The following is a 21,891-nucleotide window of genomic DNA, read 5'->3' on the forward strand; positions in this document are numbered from 1 at the left end:
AGCGCAGCCAGCACACCAGATCAGAGCAGGAGAGCTCATCTCCCTGCCTAAGTGGAGTGAGTTAGTTAGTGAGAGGAAAGGGGTATCAACCTACCTTCAAGGGTGATATCTGAAGCAACACAGGACAACCTGAAGCATCCTACTAGGACACAGCTACCTCCCAGCCTGCCCTTTGCATCCAGGCTGGTGATCTACTCCTGTGGCTCCCTCCAACTGCATCTCCAGCATTCTACCATTTTGTCAAAGCACGTTGCTACTGTTCCTGTCGGTTCCAATAAAGAACTGTAAGTTATTTTTGTCCAATGTCTGCCTCCGTCTGGTCCCTACTACTATGGCTGTCACCATCACGGGCACCCTATCCACTACACAGGAACTTATACTCCAGACCCCAAAGGGTTGCCCCAGGTAGAACCGCTATAGCAGCCTCACCCTCATCATTTCTTGCCAACACCACCCTGCTGGAGACCTGCCAGGCTGTAGGACAGCCCTCCGGTTCCCCATACCAAGCACCGTGACACTAGAGTGGCTAGGCCGCAACCGCCAGCCATTCAGGTACTGCGGGCCCCAACTGTCTCTAGGCCCCAAGAAAAGGCTAGGCCCCAGTGGGGGATTTTGCACATTGGTCACAGCCCCCCCCCAGTATATAGCCTGCCTGAACCCCCCAGTATATAGCCTGCTTGCCCCTGTAATATATAGCCTGCTTGCCCCTGTAGTATATAGCCTGCTAACCCCTGTAGTATAAAGCCTGCCAGCCCCTGTAGTATATAGCCAGCCCCTATAGTATATTGCCTGCCAGTCCCTGTAGTATATAGCCTGCCAGCTCCCCTGTAGTATATAGCCTGCCAGCCCTCTGTAGTATACAGCCTGCCAACCCCCTGTAGTATATAGCCAGCCATCCCCTGTATTATATAACCTGCCAGCCCCTGTAGTATATAACCTGCAGCCCCTGCCACCAATACAATGCCTGTAGGAAAAAAAGAAGTGTACTCACCTTCTGAAGCCACCCTCCCACACCCTTGGCAGGTCCTCTTCTATACATCAATTCTCTGTGTCTCCGCGGTCCGTCGCATGCATTTTGACATCAGCCGCTTACTGACATCATAGTGTGTGCCAATACCGGCACACAAATTAGAATGTTAGCGTGCAACTGACCGCATGCGACGGACCGCGGGGACGTGGAGCCGATGCTGGAGCCACAATTGATAGAAGAGGATAGGGGCGTCAGAAGGTGAGTACACATTTTGTTTTTTTATTGACTCAAGTATAAGGCAAGTTAGGGTTTTTCAGCACATTTTTATGTGCTGAAAAACTCAGCTTATACTCCAGTATATACGGTAATTTAGTTTCACTCAGGTAAATATTGCATTCCTTTTTCAAGACATTGTACACATCACTCCATTAACTGTTATGAATGATGATCAATCTTACTTTGTCTTATTAGTTCCTTATTTTAGGCCTCAGAGTCTCTTTATTGTGCTAATGCTTGGCTCTTATGTATGCTCTAGAAATAAGGCATTTGGGGTAACCTCTAACTTCTAATTTTTGAGTGAGATCTTGTGCATGGTAATTAAAGTTTTGATCATCGCTGCAATTCTGTCTTAGTCTAGGAAACTGGCCGACCAGTATTTCACTCTGCCAGGTGTAGCTCACTCAGGTGGGATGCTATTCACAGATCCACCAGGAGATGCCACATACTGGTGGTGAAACACATGAAACTATGCTTTAGTCCCCAAAGTAGGTTTTACCATGTTTTTTATTCTCATTTAGAATGGGACATTTTGTTGTTTTAATGCATTATTTTACCCGAATTAGCCACTAAGTTGTTGTGAAAGTGTTCTCTTTCACTTTTGTACATATATTTTGGATGATGTCAGGATAAGACTTATTTTAGCCAAAAATTAGGGTCATTGTCTTGTTGGAAGGTGAACCTTCGGCCCAGTCTGAGGTCCAGAACACTCTGAATGAGGTTTTCATCCAGGATATCTTTGTACTCAGCCGCATTCATCTTTCCTTCTATTTTAACCAGTTGTCCTGTGCCCTCTGCTGAAAAAAGACCACCATAGCACGATGCTGCCACCACCATGCTTCACTGTTGGGATTGTATTTGGCAGGTGATGAGTAGTGTTTGGTTTTCTCCACACATACTGCTTAGAATTAACACCAAAAATTGCAATCTTCGTCTCATCAAACCAGAAAATCTTTTTTCTCATAGGGTTGCAGTGATAGATGACTTTGTGGAGGCAATGGGGCACATTTACTAAGAATGTAGGAAATTTCACTAAAAGTGCTCTGCCTGTGTATAATGTTGGGTGCGACAGATTCATTAAGGACATGCGCCATAAATCATGAATCTGTTGCTTCCCTTCCCAGTGAATGTGCCCTAAACACCAAGTTCAATGTTTCCCAAGAAAACAATTTCAAAATCACTTTGATATGTTGAAGCGTTCCAAAGTTATAACCACTTACAGTGACACATGTCAGATTTGAAAAAAACTGGCCTCGTCAGGAAGGTGATAAGTGCTTTGGAGTTAAGGGTGTATGGACTCCATGAGCCCTCTTCATACAGATATGGGGTTTGCTGCATATTGCAGCAAACCCCATCACTAACACCCGTGACTGTTGCTTGCATCGATCGCGGGTGTTAACCACTTGATTAGTGCTTGTAGTTATTCCCAGAGTTTAAACTCATAATCGAAAATAGTGCCCAAAGTATAAAAAAATGCACTTTTTTGCCATTTTGCAAAATATAAAATATGCAATAAAAAGTGAGGAGGGACAGGAGGAGGCTGGATCAGGCTGGCGAACAGAAGAAATATGCTGGAGGAGGCTGGAGGACAGGAGGCCACAGGAAGAGGAGGTGGGAGGACAGGAGCTACTGGAGGAGGATGGAGGACAGGAAGCTACAGGAGAGTCTGGAGGACAAGAGACCACATGAGGGGGCTGGGGGACAGGGGGCTACAGGAAGAGGCTGGAGGACAGGAGGCCACAGGAAGAGGAGGCGGGAGGACAGGAGCTACTGGAGGAGGCTGAAGGACAGGAAGCTACAGGAGAGTCTAGAGGACAGGAGACCATATGAGGAAGCTGGAGGACAGGGGGCTACAGGAAGAGGCTGGAGGACAAGAGGCTACAGGAGGAGGCTGGAGGACAAGAGGCTACAAGGGGAGTCTGGAGGACAAGGGGATACAGGAGGAGGATGGAGGACAGAAGGGCACAGAATGAGGAGGATAGAGAACAGGGGCCACACCATGTGAGGAGGGCTGGGGGTAGGAATACAGATAATATTATGTGTAAGTTTGGGGAGATAAATAAAAGTGGAAATGTTGCAGAGTTGCAATAGGGGATATCATATTAGTCCACGGGAAGGGGGGGCCAAATTAAGGGGCATTGTACTATGTGGGGACCATCAAGTTCGATATTATACTATACTTGTAGGTGGGACAATGGCTATGGTTTAGAAAAAATGCGAGGGGCTTTGTGTCCCTCTTTCTCTTGCCCAAAAGTTGGGAGGTATATGTACTGTCAACAGCAATATCCCCAAGCGACTTGCAGTGACAGAGTCCTATCCTTGCACTTCTTTTTCCCTGCTAACAGCGCTGACAGTCTTTACACTCGTTTTGAAAAAATTTGATTCGACCCGAATCAAATAATGAGGAATCACGTTAAAAAACAGGTATTTTCTGGCTGTAGAGAGCCTGTAGGTTGTTATAGAACGTTGTTCCATGCATAAATATGCATAGGGAGCGTGGTTTGGTCTTCAAACAATGCTGTGTTTTAGTATGACTTGCATAAGACAGCCGCCGCTCTTAGAATCGCTTCGCTCTACAATTCCATGTGCACTTACAGAGGCCAACTTCACCAAATAAGCGAAGTGGGAATGCAACCTGACAAGGTAATGTCTGTGCCAGGTTGAAAGGACTGATCTGAGGGCCAAGATCCCACTATAATGTCAAAAAGTGCACTCTTTTTAAGCTCACATCAGATGATTCCATAGATTATGACAAGACCTGTTCTGTTAAACGCGGATACATGTAGAAACCCCCCAAAAGAGTGCAGAGGGTGTTGGTAGTAATTCTGCATTGATGTCACTGATCATTTTGCCCTTATTTTCATCCGTTAGAGTCCGCTTTCAATCAGTCAATAATCCATCATCAGTATTGCTAAAGCCAAAAATAAACAGGAGTGGATCCAAATCAGAGATGACCAGTAAATGGGATATTTGCATGTCCTCTGTGTTCTGTATCCACTCCTGCTTTCGGCTATCAATCCTGAGGCTTTTCATTCCTTCTGACAGATGAAATGAAGGGGAAATCTTAACATTGCGGCAACGTCATAGAGCGGTGGAGGGTGAAAACATCATTATGGATATCACAGGGTGTTCCAGTGAGACAGAACTCAATTTGCAGTATCATGAGTAGGGTGCAGAGTGGAACACAAAGACAGTGTGGAGGTGGCAACAACATGGAAAGCCACAGAGTGGCACAATGATACAGTGTGGAGGTGGCGGCAACCTGGTAAGCCCCAGAGTGGCACAATGATACAGTGTGGAGGTGGAGTCAACAGCAGCAGGAGCCCACAGAGTGGCACAATGATAGAGTGTGGAGGTGGCAGCAGCAGAAGTAGCAACAGGAACCCACAGTGGGCAGCTACATGGAAAGCCACAAAGTGGCACAATGATAGAGTGTGCAAGTGGTGGCAACCTGGTAAGCCAGAGAGTAGCACAATGATAGAGTGTGGAGGTGACGGCAGCAGAAGCAGCAGCCCACAGGTGGCAGGAACATGGAAAGCCACACAGTGGCACAATGATAGATAGTGCCCTGACCAGACAGATTTGACAGCATGAGTTCCAGGACATGAAGCAGTGGAATGACATTATTCATCCAGCAGTCCTGGCGACTGACAAATAACGTGGCCTCTACAAAGGGCCTGAGCAAATGGCAAGTGTCACACATAAGCTGCCAGTGGCTGACATCAAAGTTACACAGGGGAGTACTCCGGTCCACTTGCATCAACAAAAATATCATTAATGTTTTTTCTCTGTTCATACAGGTGGTCTAACATTCGGATGCTGGAATTCCAACGAGTGGAAACATCACATATCAGACTATGTTGGGGGAGGCCGTTCTGCCGCTGCAACTTGAAGAGGGTGTGCTTGGCTTTGTAAGAATGGCTGAAGAGCATGCACAGTTTCCTGGCCATTTTTAGAATTTCTTGCAAATGGGTGGAAGACTTGAGGAACCTGTTGACAACCAGATTGAACACGTACGCCATGCAGGTCTCATGGGCCATCCCTCCTCAGTGCAGTGTGGACACCATGTTCCTCCCATTGTCTGTCACCATGGTTCGATTTTCAGTTGTCGAGGAGAAAGCCACAGATTGATTTCTTCTTGCATTACGCAGAGCAGTTCCTCCCCTGTGTGACTTCGTTCACCCATGAAAACCAGGTGTTTTACTGCCTGACACAGCTGTGCCCTGCACATGTTGTATAATGGTGCAGCTTAGACTTGTGGAGGCTAAGGAGGTGGTGGAGAACGAGCAGGAGGAGGCGGACACTGCCACAGGAGCGGCAGTTTGACAACGTGGAGGAGAAAGCGGTGTCTCTTGCTCAAGTTGTTGGTGTGGCTGGGTGGGAAGCACATTCATCCAGTGGGCCATAAAGGACATGCACTGGTCCTGACCGGAGTTACATCTTCACAGATCCGTGCTGCCATGCACCTTGGAAGAAACCGATAAGCTCAAGGACTGGCCCACCTCCTGTTTTACATATTTGTGAAGGGCTGGCACTGCCTTTTTGGAAAAAAAATTGCGTCTTGGAACTCTCCACCTCGGTTCGGCACAAGCCATAGGTTCTCTAAAGGGTGCAGGGTCCACGACTTGGAAAGGGCGGGACTGCAGTACCAACAACTTGGACAGGAGCATGGTCAGTTTCTGGACTAGGAGATGATGTCAAAGACAAACAGCTCCTTTTGGCAGCGGTGCTGGAGCCTTGACTGGCTGAAATGGCATGCGTGCCACTAGGTGTTGCTGCGGCGGAAGAATGGTCCTCCACATCTGTTCATCGTTTCTCCCAGGCCAATGGGTGGTGACGCTGCATGTGTTGACGCAGGGCCGTGGTGCCTACGTTAGCTCCCTGGCCACACTTCACTTTCTGCCCACAGATTCTACATGTACACATGCTCGGCTCCTCTAGTGTCTTAACAAAAAACTGCCAAGATGGTGATTTTACAGTCAAATTTTACTTGGACCTCCAAAGCGGGGTTTGTACCCCGCAGCCGTTTGGCTCCTGTCCTCGCACTGTTGCCACCGTGCTGACTCACGGCTATAGTAATTGTAATGGGTTGGCACATCACCAAAAGCAAAGCAGAAAGTGTTAGATACCCAATTCACCCGCAAACTAGATAGGTCTATAACCCCAAGTGTGATCTTTTCCCTGGTCTCTGAATATGCTCACACTTTTTTGTTGTTGGTCACAAATTCAGGGTTTTTTTTGCGCTTTCAGATTTCACTTCAACATATGACTTACCTTTTTGAGTTTCACATATCAGGAGGCACAAAGGCTGTTTGGTACCTTTCTACTGTAAATTCTATGTCTAGTGGACAAAAAATGAATTTAGTGGCACTGGTTACAGACCTTTATCCCTGCTGTACAACAGGTAGTGGAAAAGTTATATAATTACTATACCTTTAGCATATTGAAGTTAAAAAGAAATCCCCATGTGCACACTGCAGTACATGGCTAGTATCCCGCTGTACAAATCTAGCAGTGAAATATGAATCAATTATTTAATGGCAATTTCTATTTCTACTCAATATATGTTATGTTTGTACTTTTATATTCACTGGAAGTCTAATCTGGAGATACATCTTTGATCTCAGTGCCTGTTTGATCATTATTACCGTATATCATTTGGAAATAAGTTTATTCAGAGATTAAAGGAAACCTACCTATTAGATCCGGTGGCAGGTTCCTCTAATAAATGTCATTGGAGTCCTTTTTAGGGCTAATCTTTCACTGGCTAATATACATTAGTGAAAGAGGCTACTGGAGTAGATTAGCCAGAGCTGAAGCTACACGGCGCAGCTACTTCACGCCACAACACCCTCTTTCAATCCTCCTACTTTTTCTTCTGCACGCAACTCCTGGTAGCTGCGTTCCCCTGTCGCGCTGAGCTGTAGCTCCGACTTTGGAGCCGAGTATGCCCAGCTGACGACTCTGCAAACATAGTCTATGCAGAGGGCAGACAAGTGCGCGCAGCTGTGCGCTGAACATCTCTGGGTAGGAGGATCGAAAGATCCAGCTTCTCCATGCCCCAGCAGCCTCTTTCACTAACCTACCATCGGATCTACCTTAATATATACCGTAAATACATTGTAATATGCATATATATATATATATATATCTATATAGATACATCCAGCAATACCATGTATTGCCAGCAGATGCCACAAAAGTACAATTAAAGTAAGCCAGAACATTATAAAGTTCATATTGCATCCTGAAAAGTGAAATCAAGGTAAATATGAAAAACTATTTTTTCAGTGATGTTGTACTAAAAGCTATTCCGTACATTAGACCTTGTTTGTCAATTCTGAAAGCAGAAGTTATGGCATTCTACAGAAGTTTAATCTGAAAACACTTTTTCATCTCATGCATTACAGTGCATATTATTTTTTATTGTGCATTCTGTTACAAAGTGATTTAGCCTCTACGCAAATGATAGCATAATGTAACTATTAGGTGTATAGAAATCACGTATCGAAAACTGGAAGCTCTGCAAATATGAAATTATGAAAGTTCTCTGGTAGTTCTAATTTCCTCATGTGGAGTTTATTGTATATAATCTAATAGTATTTAATAAATAAATTTAATAGGAGCCTTATGTAATGCTTCATAGACATAGTTCATGTGATATTGCAGTTCTAAGTAACTATACTGTATTTAATAAAAAAATATTCTGAAAATCAAAAGGGATTATCCACTGTTGATAAAATTGATGGTTTATCCTGAAGATGGGACATAAATTTTAGACCTCTGGAGGTTTAAACAGCCAGGACCACTGCAAGTCATCTGTCCCTAGTGTTTCCAGTTATTCAATTTAACTGGGAAAAATGGAGTTGAGATATGTGGTCACAAAAATTGCCTTTGCTCTAATATGATCAATGTGGGTGGAACATCTTTCACATCTTTGGATGGATATTATGATTATGGGGGAATGCTATGAGATGAAACAAGAGGGGTCTAGAGACAGATTGTGTAAAAAGTGGTTTGATAACTCCAGAGCCCATGATAGCAACAGCTGAATCCATATTTATGGCGTGCATATTCACTAGCCACCAGGGGGGAGGGTTTGGGGGAAAAGAGGGGAAATATTTTATACTAATCTGTATCACGACAGCTTTTGAATTGTTAAGGAAAGTTAAATTATGTAGTGATTCTTTAATGGAATATATATTTGTTGCATTCATTGCTGTTATGGTAACTATGAATTTCATGTCTATGCATTCTGTATATGATGATTTGTCTAAATAAAGAAAAATTTATATAAAAAAAAAATCTTTCACATCTTTGTCTACAGGGGAGGAGTTTACTATTAAACATGAGTTTTTATGTGCTTCTGACTTTGTGATATATGTCATAAACTGCACATGTGGTCTTCAATATGTCAGCCGGACTATACAAACATTTCGAGTCCATATGAATGGTTAAAGGCACAGGTCAAAAATAGGATTCCTGAAGCAAAGCTTCTCCGGACATTTATCCATGGAAAAAAAAGTTATTTTCACAACCTTATTTTAACCTCGATAGAGCAGATTCCTACGAATCAAACCAACAGAGTTAAAACACTAAATAGGAGAGAACCCAATAATCAATACTCTCTATCCTAATCAGGTTAATGAAATTCTGGTAATTTTGTGCCAAAAACACTGTCTAAAATTCCTTACACCACAGTTATCAAGACTTTAAGTTATCAAGACCTTTTTTTAGGCTTTTCCAACTTGTCCGATTAAGGGGGGGATGGACTCCGAGAGGTAGGCATGGCCCCCTGAGAAAGGGGTGTGGATTGCGGAATATCATCCGTGTGTCCAAAACTCTGGTGCACAGTTTAGACCAACTAAAAGTAGGTCTAAAGTAGGAACTGACAGTCTTATACAGCACCAGAATTCATCATCACAGTGATAAATCTGGCGTAGCAAAAGATAAGTGTTTTCCAGTTAGAAATTGGCAGAACCTGAGACACATTGTTAAATCCCCCTATTGAATCATTATTATGGTTTTCTGTCACTCATTCATTTATTTATAGTTACTTTCGATAAGTAACATTTTCCATCCGTTCACTATGTAATCTTTTCATATTACTGATGGGATAGTGGCTGTTCAAAAGGGATTACTCATATTCACCTCCTGCATAGCACTCTATGGGGAATATTTATCAGGACCTCTTCACCACGTCATTGGCACAGAGGCCCTGAAATAATTGCAAATGCTAGCTTATTGCTAGCACTTGCGATTATTTGCACCAATCTGCCAGTGGGGTGTGAAGGGGCATGAAGGGGGGACGTTTTAATTTTTTTAAATGTATGAAAACATTATAAAACCTATACAAGTTTGGTATCACCGTAATCGTACCAACCCAAAGAATAAAGTAGACATGTCATTTGGGGCGCACAGTGAAATCCATAAAATCCAAGCCCACAAGAATATGGCACAAATGCGTTTTTTTACCAATTTCACTGCATTTGGAATTTTTTTCCCGCTTCCCAGTACACGGCATGGAATATTAAATACCACCATTTTGAAGGGTAATTTGTTACGCAGAAAATAAGCCATAGCACAGCTCTGTACATGGAAAAATTAAAAAGTTACAGATTTTTGAATGTGGGGAGTGAAAAATGAAAACGCAAAAATGAAAAAGGGCTGCGGCGGGAAGGGGTTAATCGTGTTTCTAAACACTTTTTGCACCGGACAATACATACATTAGTAAAGGACTTTTTGAACGCTGACATATTCCTGTGCATCTTCCTATGATATATACAGGCAGTCCCTGGGTTACGTACAAGATAGGGTCCGGAGGTTTGTTCTTAAGTTGAATTTGTATGTAACTCTAAACTGTATATTTTATAAATGTAGATCCAGACAAAAAATTTTGCCCCAGTGACAATTGGAGTTTAATAATTTTTTGCTGTAATGGGACCAAGGATTATCAATAAAACTTCATTACAGACACCTTACAACTTATTACTGCCATCTGGGACTATAGTAAAGCATTCAGAAAGCTTGACCAGAGGTCAGAGGGGTCTGTCTGTAACTATGGGTTGTCTGTAAGTCGGGTGTCCTTAAAGGAAACCTACCACTTGTAGTGGCAGGTTTCCGATGGCAATATCGGGCACCAGCTCAGGGTGAGCTGGTGCCGGAGCTTATTTTAGTTAGTGTTTTAAACCGCGGTATCGCGGTTTAAAACACTTTTTAAACGTTGTAGCCGGCGCAGGCAGGTACGCGCTCGGCGCTTACCGTGCACGCGGCTCTCATTCACTTCCTATGTAGCCGCGTGCACGGTAAGCGCCGAGCGCGTACCTGCCTGCGCCGGCTACAACGTTTAAAAAGTGTTTTAAACCGCGATACCGCGGTTTAAAACACTAACTAAAATGAGCTCCGGCACCAGCTCACCCTGAGCTGGTGCCCGATATTGCCATCGGAAACCTGCCACTACAAGTGGTAGGTTTCCTTTAAGTAGGGGACTGCCTGTATATATATAAGCTAGCCATCCTAGGTTGTTGCTACCCTCCACTGACTAGACTAGATTAGTGCTCTGTGTTTCTCTTCTATTTTTTTCTTACTTGGTGGTTCTACCATCCAGTTTTAAAAAGTTCACCAGATTGGATAAAACTGTGACAAGAAAAAGCATAAACAAAAAATTGCAACTATAATAATGGAAACTAAGTCTCAAGTCGCACACAACCTCATTACTACAGATTAGCCATTGCTAATTTTCCTGGAGACAACCAATGGCGGTTTACAGTTCCTGAGGACTGGATGGGATTCAAACAAATTCCAACCATATGCTGCATACACAGTATACACAATGGGGGTGTGTATCATTTTTTTTTCTAAATTATCCCCAAAGAATAGTGATTTTTTAAGTCCATATCGTGTTTATATTGTATTTATGTTGCAGATAATTGAGAATTTCAATTTAACAAAGCAAAGGTTAAAAGCCATTTGAAGCAGCAGAGGATTTATACTGCAAACTCTACTCTGCTTTGTGCAGCTACGGAATGTCCCTTAGTGTAAGAACTCATTTCTTTGTCCATAGATCACTGATTTGTGCCTCTGTGTTTTCCATGGAGGGCATACATATCCATCGAATTTGATGCTGTTCAGACGATAATGGAATCTGGGACCAAGGGACGGGCTTTATTTTCATCAATTTTGTGGACCATTGACCACCATTAAAGTCCATAATTCTCATTAATAAACAACACAAACTATAGGGATTTAAAGTAAAAAGACAATACATCAAACATGGATAATATACATCCATAATATCAGTAGGATCACTCGAGGAACATGGAAAACCTTGGCTTTATTAACGTTTTGGTTTTAAATGAAAATATGCTGTCAATATTCTCCTATCATGTACCCTCTATATTTATTACATTTTTTATGTTATTTTGTGGAAAAAAATAACTATTAAAAATGAAAATATGACATGTCCACTGTGCTGATTTGGAAATCAAGTTTTTATATTAGCATTAAGGGCTCTGTCACATTGGCATTGATGTTCAGCTTCAGTTGTGCATCTGTTGTGTTTTGTCTGCGTTTTACTTCTGTTATGTCTCTGTGATGCATCAGTTTTGTCTGTGTCCACAAAAAAAAAGAAAGTATAACATTCCTTTGAAAATATCACACTTGGCTTTTCAACCTTGTCATTGAAAAAAAATGGATGTGTCATCTGCTTTTTTTTGCGGACCCATAGCCTTCTATTGCCTTTGGTGATCCACATCTGTGAAAAAAGTAGGAAATGTTTTACAATTTTTTCCACAGACTATGGATCAGTGAAAATACAATACAATATGAAAACACCCATAGAAATCAATGGCTTTGTGAGACATCTGAGGAAATCACTGTACCAGGGATGTGAAAAACAACGCCAATGTGAAAGAACATAACTTGATCTCTGATCATTGTAAAGGGTGTCAACTGATTTTGTGTTATCCGCATGGTAAGCAGCTGTTAAGTGAAATTAGAATAGCTGATTATTAAATTCTCTTTTAATTTTGATCCTGAGGGTGTGTTCACACGTTCAGTTTTTCAGCTGCAGTTTTTAAAGCCAAAAGCAGGTGTGGATCATAATGAGTACTCTCATATCATTGAGTGATGCTACAAGTCCTCTTTTTTTCACTCCGTTCCTGGTTTGGACATAAAAAACTTCATCTGAAAAACTAAACGTGTGAACACGGCCTTACAGCCCACTGAATGCAGTAAATATAACAATTACCATTTTGCATTCATAAGTGAAAGCAATATTGGCCCAGATATATGAAACATTCTAAGCCATAATTCTCCACATTTGCACATGTATTTATGAAGTATCTGCACTATTATTGTGTCGGGCTGCACTGTGCACAAAAAGGCACGTTCCAGTGTGTATTCACACCAGGCACCACATTTATGTCAAAATTCCCACTGAAATGCCCCTGAGCGCACCAAAAACTGTTGCACTCAGTTTATGCACTTTGACTGCGTGCAGCGTGCAGTACATTCATGAAGACCATGCGCTGGTTTCCACTGATCCAATATTGTCAGTGAACTCAAAAAGAACAACTTCTAATCTAATCATCAAAAAGCCCATTAAAATGATCAGTTCAGTAAGGCATCAGCGAAAAACCACTGAAGCCAAGAAGAGAAAATCTGTATGTGTCGATAAACCAAAATAGGTTCAGTGGAAAACCACTGATGGAAAACCACTGATGTGAAAAAGAAATGCCAATGTGATGCTTCCCTAAATGTGGGCCATTATATGCAGTCACAGGACACTTCAATTCCACCCAACCTCCAGGGGATGCCTCCAACTCCCTCAGCACTGAACGCTGCTCAAAAACGTTATTTATTTTTATAAAATTGTCTAGTTGACCTTGAATGGGGTGTCCAAATTTAAAAAAAAAAGTTTTTCACTGGCAGGGGTCATAATGCAGAAACTAATATGCAAGCAATACTTCTTTTTGACCTTCTTTATAAAAATATTGTACTTTAACAACCTCTAGATGTTAAATGAAAGGTGAAACTTGAGTAAGGTTTAAAAAAAATTGAAAGGCCACACCAAAATATTATAACAAAATTGCATGTTTTATTTGAAATCTTTTGCATATTTATAAACAGGCATTTACTTTTTAATAAAAAATATAACTTGTGCATGCTCTTGTGGCAACATACAATTCTGTCTGATATGCTTAGCAAATCAATATTAAGGAAAGCCATTTAGTTAAATAAATTACAATGTTTTTACAGAAATTGAGCAGATTATCGTGTTGATATTTACAGGTTGTTGCTTATTTACAACACATATCAAATGTATTCGATAGTCGTATAAAATATCTACATAAAGCTGTAAATATAAGCCTTTTTTGCATTTCTGATTAAGAAAAACAAATCCTCTTGTCATGAAAAAATAAGTTTCTTTCATTCAGCCTCTATTTTCCATTTAATATTTAGGGATCCATCGATAAAATTATTAGAAGATCATAAAACCCAACATCATGTACTTTAAATAACAAAAGAAATAAACCATAGGAGACATACTTTGCAGTAAATGAATCTGGAGCTGAGAAAAATACATTGCACAAAATACACACAACAGTATATACACTACGTACAGTTAAAATGGTGGTTCTCTATGAAGCAGAAACACTACTACTACTGTAGCTCTGATCTGCTATAAATATGCAAGCAGATGCATCAATTCTGTTCATGGCAGTTTCAAGATCCCGCAATTTATAAGTTGCCAAATTTTGTACATCTTTACTAGAGATGAGCGAGTATACTCGTCTGAATATACTGCTCGGTCGAGTATTAGCGTACTCGGACTGGCTCGTTGCTCGGACCGGCTCGTTGCTCGGACGAATATCTCGCCGGCTCGAGATTGAGCATTAAATTAATAAAAGACAGTGAAGAACAGTGTTAACAGTTAAGAATAACATGTCACACATGTTTACAGATGTTTTTCTTGTAAGAACACATTGAAAAAAACACTATTCTTCACTTTGAAGGTGTTCGCGGGTCTTCCGCTAAGTTAGGAGATGTGCGCGAACATCTGGAATGTGAAGAATAGTGTTCTTTCAATGTGTTCTGCACTTAAATGGTCCTGTGTTCGTAGTTTTTACTGTTTTTATTCTATTCTTCACTTTGCAGATATGCGTGCACATCTCCGAACTTATCGGAAGACAAGCGCGCACATCTGCAAAGTGAAGAATAGAATAATAACAGTGAAAACAACGAACACAGGACCATTTTAGTGCAGAACACATTGAAAGAACACTATTCTTCACATTCCAGATGTTCGCGCACATCTCCTAACTTAGCGGAAGACACGCGTGAACACCTGAAAAGTGAAGAATAGTGTTATTTCAATGTACATCTGTAAACATCTGTAATGTGTTATTCTGCACTGTTCTTTTAATGTGTTCTTTCAGTGAAAAAATGCTTGGGTCTCCCATTGACTTTAATGGGGTTCGTTATTTGATACGAGCACTCGAGGATCGGGAAAAGTTCGTATCGAACAACGAGCACCCGAGCATTTTATTGCTCGCTCATCTCTAATCTTTACATATTCTTATCCAACTTTATACCAAATATTTGGTGACTTACTTTATGTCTAAATTTGAGTCAACTGTGACCTGTTTTCTTAGAAAAGTCAAACCATTAGAAAAGTCAAACCCTTTTCCCAATAACACACGTCTCCATGTCACCACCTTAAAGGGGTATTCTCATCTGGGCATTCACATTACATTCAATTCATGCACTATATATAAACATTTCTTCAATTGCATGTTATTGAAAAAAAATATCCACCCATGTGAAGATAATTTCCCATAAATGTAGCTACATTGTCACTTACAAATGTAATAGTTGTACTTTTTTAGGACCATCACCATACACTACCAGCAGTGGCCAGACATGCGCTATTGAGCTTTGCTCACCCACCTGGATTCAGGGTTCATTACCACAGGACAGCTCTGAGACATCCAGTACCTTCTGGCCATTCAATTTGCAAAAACAAATTAATTTCTTTGCACAACACTCCAATAGCTGTGGTTGTATCCAAGGACAACAATCTCATTTCTAAAAGACATTTTTTAAATAACGTCCAATTGATGAAATGTATGTATGTGGCAGGTGATTTAAATTAAATATGATTGCTCAGATGAGAATACCCCCTTTAAGGCCCCACCTCTGATTTTGGGGAACCACCTCAATGGACTAAGCTAAGATATACTGATTATTGGGAGTCATTCTAACAAATAGATTTAGTCATTCTAAAATAGATGCAGCTATATAGCAACTTTTGTATTAGCTAATTCTAGGAAGTCTAAGAAATGTAAAGCATGTACTATTAACATTGAACAGTCACTAAAAATTAAGTTTGTAATAAATTATACACAGATTTATCAAGCTGTCTGAAAGTCAGAATATTTCTAGTTGCCCATGGCAACCAATCACAGCTCAGCTTTCATTTTACCACTGCTCATGAATATTTTAAAGGGGAGCTGTGATTGGTTGCCATGGGCAACTAGAAATATTCTGACTTTCAGACAGCTTGATAAATCTGCCCCAAAGTATTTTAATTGTGTCGGCCGCATCATGATCTGACCAACAATACTTACCCAACTTTTTTGTTTTTTAACACTTAGTGCTAGATAAAAATAACAACAGAAATCAAAGGATTTTATTTTTCATTTTAAACTTTACTTCTGGTTTAAATTAAAAGTGGAAAAAGTTAAAATCAAGTTTAAATAAGCATTATATGTCAATTCCCTTTTGTGTAATAGTCATTTATATATACTATGTGTTCCAGTGTTGGCAGTGTTTTTCATAGAGAACATGTTAGTCAATATATTTATTTCTGTATTATATGTGTGTGTTTTATACTTTCCATGTCCCCCATGAGGTCATAAATGACCCTGGGGGACATTTTCACAGTCTTTATTTTTTGTTCACAAGATTTCAATTGTAAGTGCGGCAACAGTTCCAGAGCAAACAATCGAGCAGATTTATAAAAAGTGTCCTCTAGTTAGACTAGTTCAGAATTGGACTAGACAGTCTTATTCTGCACCAGATTCATATAAATGTCTAATGCTGGATGATAAATCTGTCCTAGTATAAGAGTGTCTAGTCGTAATCTGCACCTCCTCTTAGGAAATATTAGGACAGAAAGTTAGGACACAATTCTGTCGTGTCAGCAGTGTTTCTGGCGAGCGGACCGTTTTGCCGTGAGGCCACCCCCCTTTTCTTAGGCCACGCCCCTTTTGTTGAGCTAGTCGTAGGAGAGACAGAAAACTGTCTAAAACATGTGGTGCAGACAGTTTTTTACTACAAACTACGACAGAATTATGTAGTGGACAGATTAATAAATCTCCCTCAATGACTTTTGGGGGATGGTTTCTGACCATGGCTGTACTGGGCCTGATAAGCTAAATTTGTTGTGTCTATAGAGGCAGCAGCACTGCGGAAACCTCACTCCAGTACGTATTGCTAATTCCCAGAATTGTAGTGAGGAAAGGAGACAGCAGACAAAGTAAAATACTGCTTCTCTCTCCTCCCTAGGGTTTTGTGATCTCTGCAGCAGGAGGAAAAACTGCAACAATGTCTACGGCAGCTTTGACCCCACACTACCTGATGTCAAAAGTCAGTGGGTGGTCTGGGATGAGTTATTTGCATCCAGGTAATAAGCAATAGTAATACCTGTGGTTATTGTGACTTATTGCAACATATGGGCACCCGAATATTTAAGACAAACCAGCTCGCATTGCAACAATTGGTAATTCATCATTACCAATGTTCTTTCTAAGGTGCTTTGGATTTCTGTTTGAATAACAAAGACCAAAATCCATTATCTATGCAGCTGCTGCCAGCAAGAAACTCATCCAAATCTCCTCACTGAACTGTGAATATCTGGATGTGCGGATCATTAGTGATGCATTCTGTAACTTTCATCCAAAAGGAAGGTGACTTGGCTGCACTTCCAAACACTAAAACTATTTTACTAAATATATGTACCTTTTAATGTCTTTATATGTTTTTTAAGCACAGCATGTTTCAGTATAAAAAGTATATATATACCAGTACCAATAATATTATGCTTTATGATCATCTTTGTACACAATATCAAATTTACACCCAACATCTACATACATTGTTTTGTTAGTTGAATAAACCCATCGTCTACATATTTTTGTCTCTGTGTGCATTATAACTGAACTGAATAAATATTTCTGCAAACTATTGAAATGTGTCAACATGCCTTACGGTATGTGTAGAGTTTTTCTAGTGATTTGCATTCTTGGAAAAGTTTTTTCTTCCACAGATATAGTACAATAATTGAAAGAGGAGAATGTGTTCTATCCTATTCCACAGTAGTGGTTTAGCAAGATTGTTAAATGTTTCCAATAGAGATGAGCAAATAATTCGATATTTAATTCACTGAAGCTTCAACAAATGTTTCAAAAGATTCGGTTTGTGTCCAAATCAAATTGGTCTGAACTGATGTTGCTCCAACTGTTCTGGAAATTTGTATATAACCCCTCTTGTCCTCTAAACACAAATTTTTTTTATTTAAAGGTTCTCTCTCATTTAGCAAATGTCCTGCTTATTTTTCATCATGTTTAGCTTTAGGATTTAAGTTAGTGTTGGGTTTAGAATGAGGGTTAGGGTTATCCCTCATTCTAATCCTAGCCCTAATGGAAAAATGTAAAAAATCTAAACTAGTTAGTGCTTTTTTTGTATAAAAGTGTTTATGAGTGCTAGAGGGGGTTATATACCAATGCGAGGACAAAGGGAGCAACATATAGTAGAAAAAATTCAGATTTGTTGATTTTCGGCCCATTTGTATCGAATCAACAAATTGATGAATAGATCTGCTCATCTCTAGTTATAATAACTAGCAAGACTGTGAAAGCAGCTCTAGATGTTGATACAACTTGTAACCTAGTGTTTTTACAAAATCAATGCAAAGGTAACATATTATTTACAAAGATTCCCAATATGCTTTCATTTATCACGTGTAATGTATATGTATAATAAACAATTATTTTGCAAGGCTGTTTTAAATATTATCAGTATCTGTGGATAAAATTGCGACAATTTTTTGACACATAGGTAGCAGGCATAAGGTCATTGGTAGTACAACATGTTGTAAATGTGTGACTCTGAAACCAAGGATAACAGAATCATTTCTATTTTAAGAATTCCGCCATCTCTACAAACCTTCTGGCTCTACACAATACTTTTGGTAGTAGTTTTGTGTGGTTTTACTACTTTGTCCAAAAGACAGAGCTGCAGTGTTACCCAGCTGAGCCACTATCAATTGTATTGAGCTGTGTTTCTAAACATGAATGGGCAAGGTTCAGTGAAGAAGCTAATGTGCAGGGATGCCCCATGCTGATAAATAATGTTATACATACATACAATATAAATAGGACAGTTAAATGATGTACACCAAATATAAATAAGTCTAACATTATGTAGATTTGGATCACTTTCACAAATTCTCCTTAAAACTGTCATATAAGAAATGTTACTCTGCATAGCAATTGTAAAGGATTTTTACCCTTCTTCTAAGTAGAGTTTTTGTGTGTCTGACAATTTTTTTCTTATGGGAAATTTTTTTGCCATTCAATTCAATGTAGACAACATACAGTAGTTTAGTGACTTTCTTAAGAGATAACATACACCAACCCCAAAAGGGGATAGAGACTACTTGACCCTAAGAATATATGCTCAAGACAATCACAACATTTAAATTTCCAATAGACGCCCGGCTAGCGACCAAAAAAGCCTTTTATAATCCATCAAGGCCAGATAAGCGATAAAATATAACTTTTATTGACTCAATAAAAGAGATGATCTCAATTAAATCTCCTACTTTATATTATATGAAAGCAGTTCATACTTACATGGAAATACTGAGATCTGTGCTTCAGCGTTCTCTATAATTTGGTTTAGTGTTTTCACATAAAAAGCCATAACCATAATGCTGTCAATGACAATGAGTTTTAGGAAAAAAACTGTTAACTAGGCTACATCCAAGTTTATGCAGTGGATATAATTATAATGTGCTTTTATACACATGAAATGCATTTAGATTGGTTGATAATATGTTGCAAAAAATTTCAGGAAAAAAAAATGAGGGACATGTGGGACATGTATCTTTATTTCGATCTTTTTTTCTCTTCTTTTTGCATGTTTTAAAAAAAAATTGGGGGACTTTTTAGGTGCATTTCTGTGACTATGCCAGGGTCATAAGAAGTTGACCAGTGGTTGTGGCTGTTGCAGTGTTCCAAGACAGATGTTTTCTTTGTTGTGCAACTTTTTAGGTGTAAAACAAAGTACAACTGACCCCATGCTTAGTTCCATACATGCACCTAAAAAGTCCCAAAGAATCAAAAAACCTGCAAATCAGAAACAAAGAAAAAAAACAGACACGTATCACAATGCAAGTTTAGAAAGATACATAGCACTTCTAAAGTATGTCAACTTCAGCCAACTTTAAAAAGTCGCAAAGGAAAACAAATGATACATGTGCCCCTCCGAATTTAATTTTCAGCTTGCAATATTCAGAGCTGCTGGACTCTGAATGGGTTTTTGGATTATTTGATTACACTTGCAAATAGTAAATTAATAGAATGGATCCTTTATTTTATACCTGAGTGGAAGAAACAATAGCAGTATTAATGAAGTTGTAGCTATGTAGCTGAATATAAGAGTATTCTGTACAATCAATGTCGGGATATTGATCAAGTACAACAGGTTTACATTCATTACCCATTTGAGACACTCAGTGTTATTTCTTTTGGCTTTATTGCTTCTTAATTTAAAAGTTGAACAAACTACATTATATTATTTATAATAATTTATTATTTATCCATTTAAATGGCTTCTGAATAAATGACTACAAATAGACTGAAACAAAATAATTTGCAACTTTCATGGGACTTTTATGCCACAAAATATTAAGAACACAGATACAATTGTGTGATGGCTGCAAATAAAATTCTACCTTGTCCCCTAAACCTAAACAATTTTAATTGTAATTTAATTGTAAACATGCTGAAATAATGGTGATTTGGAAATGTGGACCTTTTGTTTCTGTTAAAGCGAACCAGGAATGTCATTTTAGCTGATGATAAGCCTTTGCTTTGCTAATTTCAAAAATGCCTTTGTCACCATTCTGAATACTGTTGCTACTCTATATAACTTTTTTTCACATTGCCTGGCTCCATACCAAGGAGATGTGATGAGTCCCGTGGTGAGGCAGCTGCAGTAGCCTGTGTGCCCGTGTCTTGGTGTCATCTTTTTCACTCGCCCAAATCATCAAGTTGTGGAGAAGAGAAGGAATGGATCAAGGAGACTGAGACACATACACACAACCTCTGCAGCTTCCCCCCAACGCCAGAACTCACTGCAAGCTGCTGGCACTGAGCCAGGCAGTGTGACATAAAGTTTTATAAAGTAGTTACAGTATTCAGAGTGCTGATAAAATGTTATATTATTATGAACCCTACTGTCTCTAATTGCTTATAAAATATACTGCAATACTGTTGTAAAACACGATGGTATGATAAGCCTATGAGCCTCTGATGTTATGAGGGGGGTTGAGCAGTGCAAAATGGGGGCATCCTTGTGCCGCTACTATATAGGTCTGCTGTGGTTTGGTTTGACCATGGTATCTAACAGGTTCACTGTTGTCTTTCATTGCAGGACAGATGGCTACAGCTAACAGCAAGTGTGTGCTACTTAATACTGTAGACACTTTTCTATTTGAAGAGGGCTTATTCGTTGTACCCCTTTCCGCACAGCCTCAATGATACAATGATGTATGTATGTGATGTATGTCACATGTTGATAACAGGTTAATGTATGTAGCAGAACATTTCTCCATGCATATTTTAAAGGTGTTGCAGTATAGAGTGTGAGTTGAATCATAAGCCAGAACCATCGTGAAACATTTAAAACAGCTTTCCAGCAAAACGGGTCATCCCTGCACTCTTTGTGATACTTTGCAGGGTTTTTCATTTCCCCCCCCCCAATGATTCCTACATACTGCATCATATAGGTAGTATCTATCTCTTCCTGCTCGGAGGACCTTGTGCTCATTGTTCTCACTATATCGTCTAAGACACCATTGACCGTGTCAATAGTCAATGCAATTTTACAATGTAGCAAATCTGATGTCACAAGGTGCCTCCTTTAGATCACTTGACCCAATGGAAGAGAATATAGAAAAATATTCAGATCATAAGAAATAATGGAATAAGGTAAAGCTGACATGTAAAGCATCTGATTGGTTGACATTTTGATTTTGACACAGAGGAATTAATAAGCCCTTATTATATTACAAGTACATCTCCTGATATGCTTACAACAATCATATCAGTAATAATATTAACAAAATGTCTTTTGTTGTTTGAGAAGTTACATGAAAGATTTTGTTTCCCTGGGATCTCTTTGTTCATGAGAAGCCTAAAAGAGCCCTAAATAAAACATGAAAAAAGGCTGTGGTATATAAATCCTTTAAAAAGAATATATATGAGTTGTGTAATTGTAATAGTATAATAATAAATAATAATAAGTGAAAATAATTCATACAATTAAAGATATGTAGCAATAAAATAAGGATTATA

Source organism: Engystomops pustulosus, chromosome 3 (assembly GCF_040894005.1).
Source record: "Engystomops pustulosus chromosome 3, aEngPut4.maternal, whole genome shotgun sequence".
NCBI lineage: Eukaryota > Metazoa > Chordata > Amphibia > Anura > Leptodactylidae > Engystomops > Engystomops pustulosus.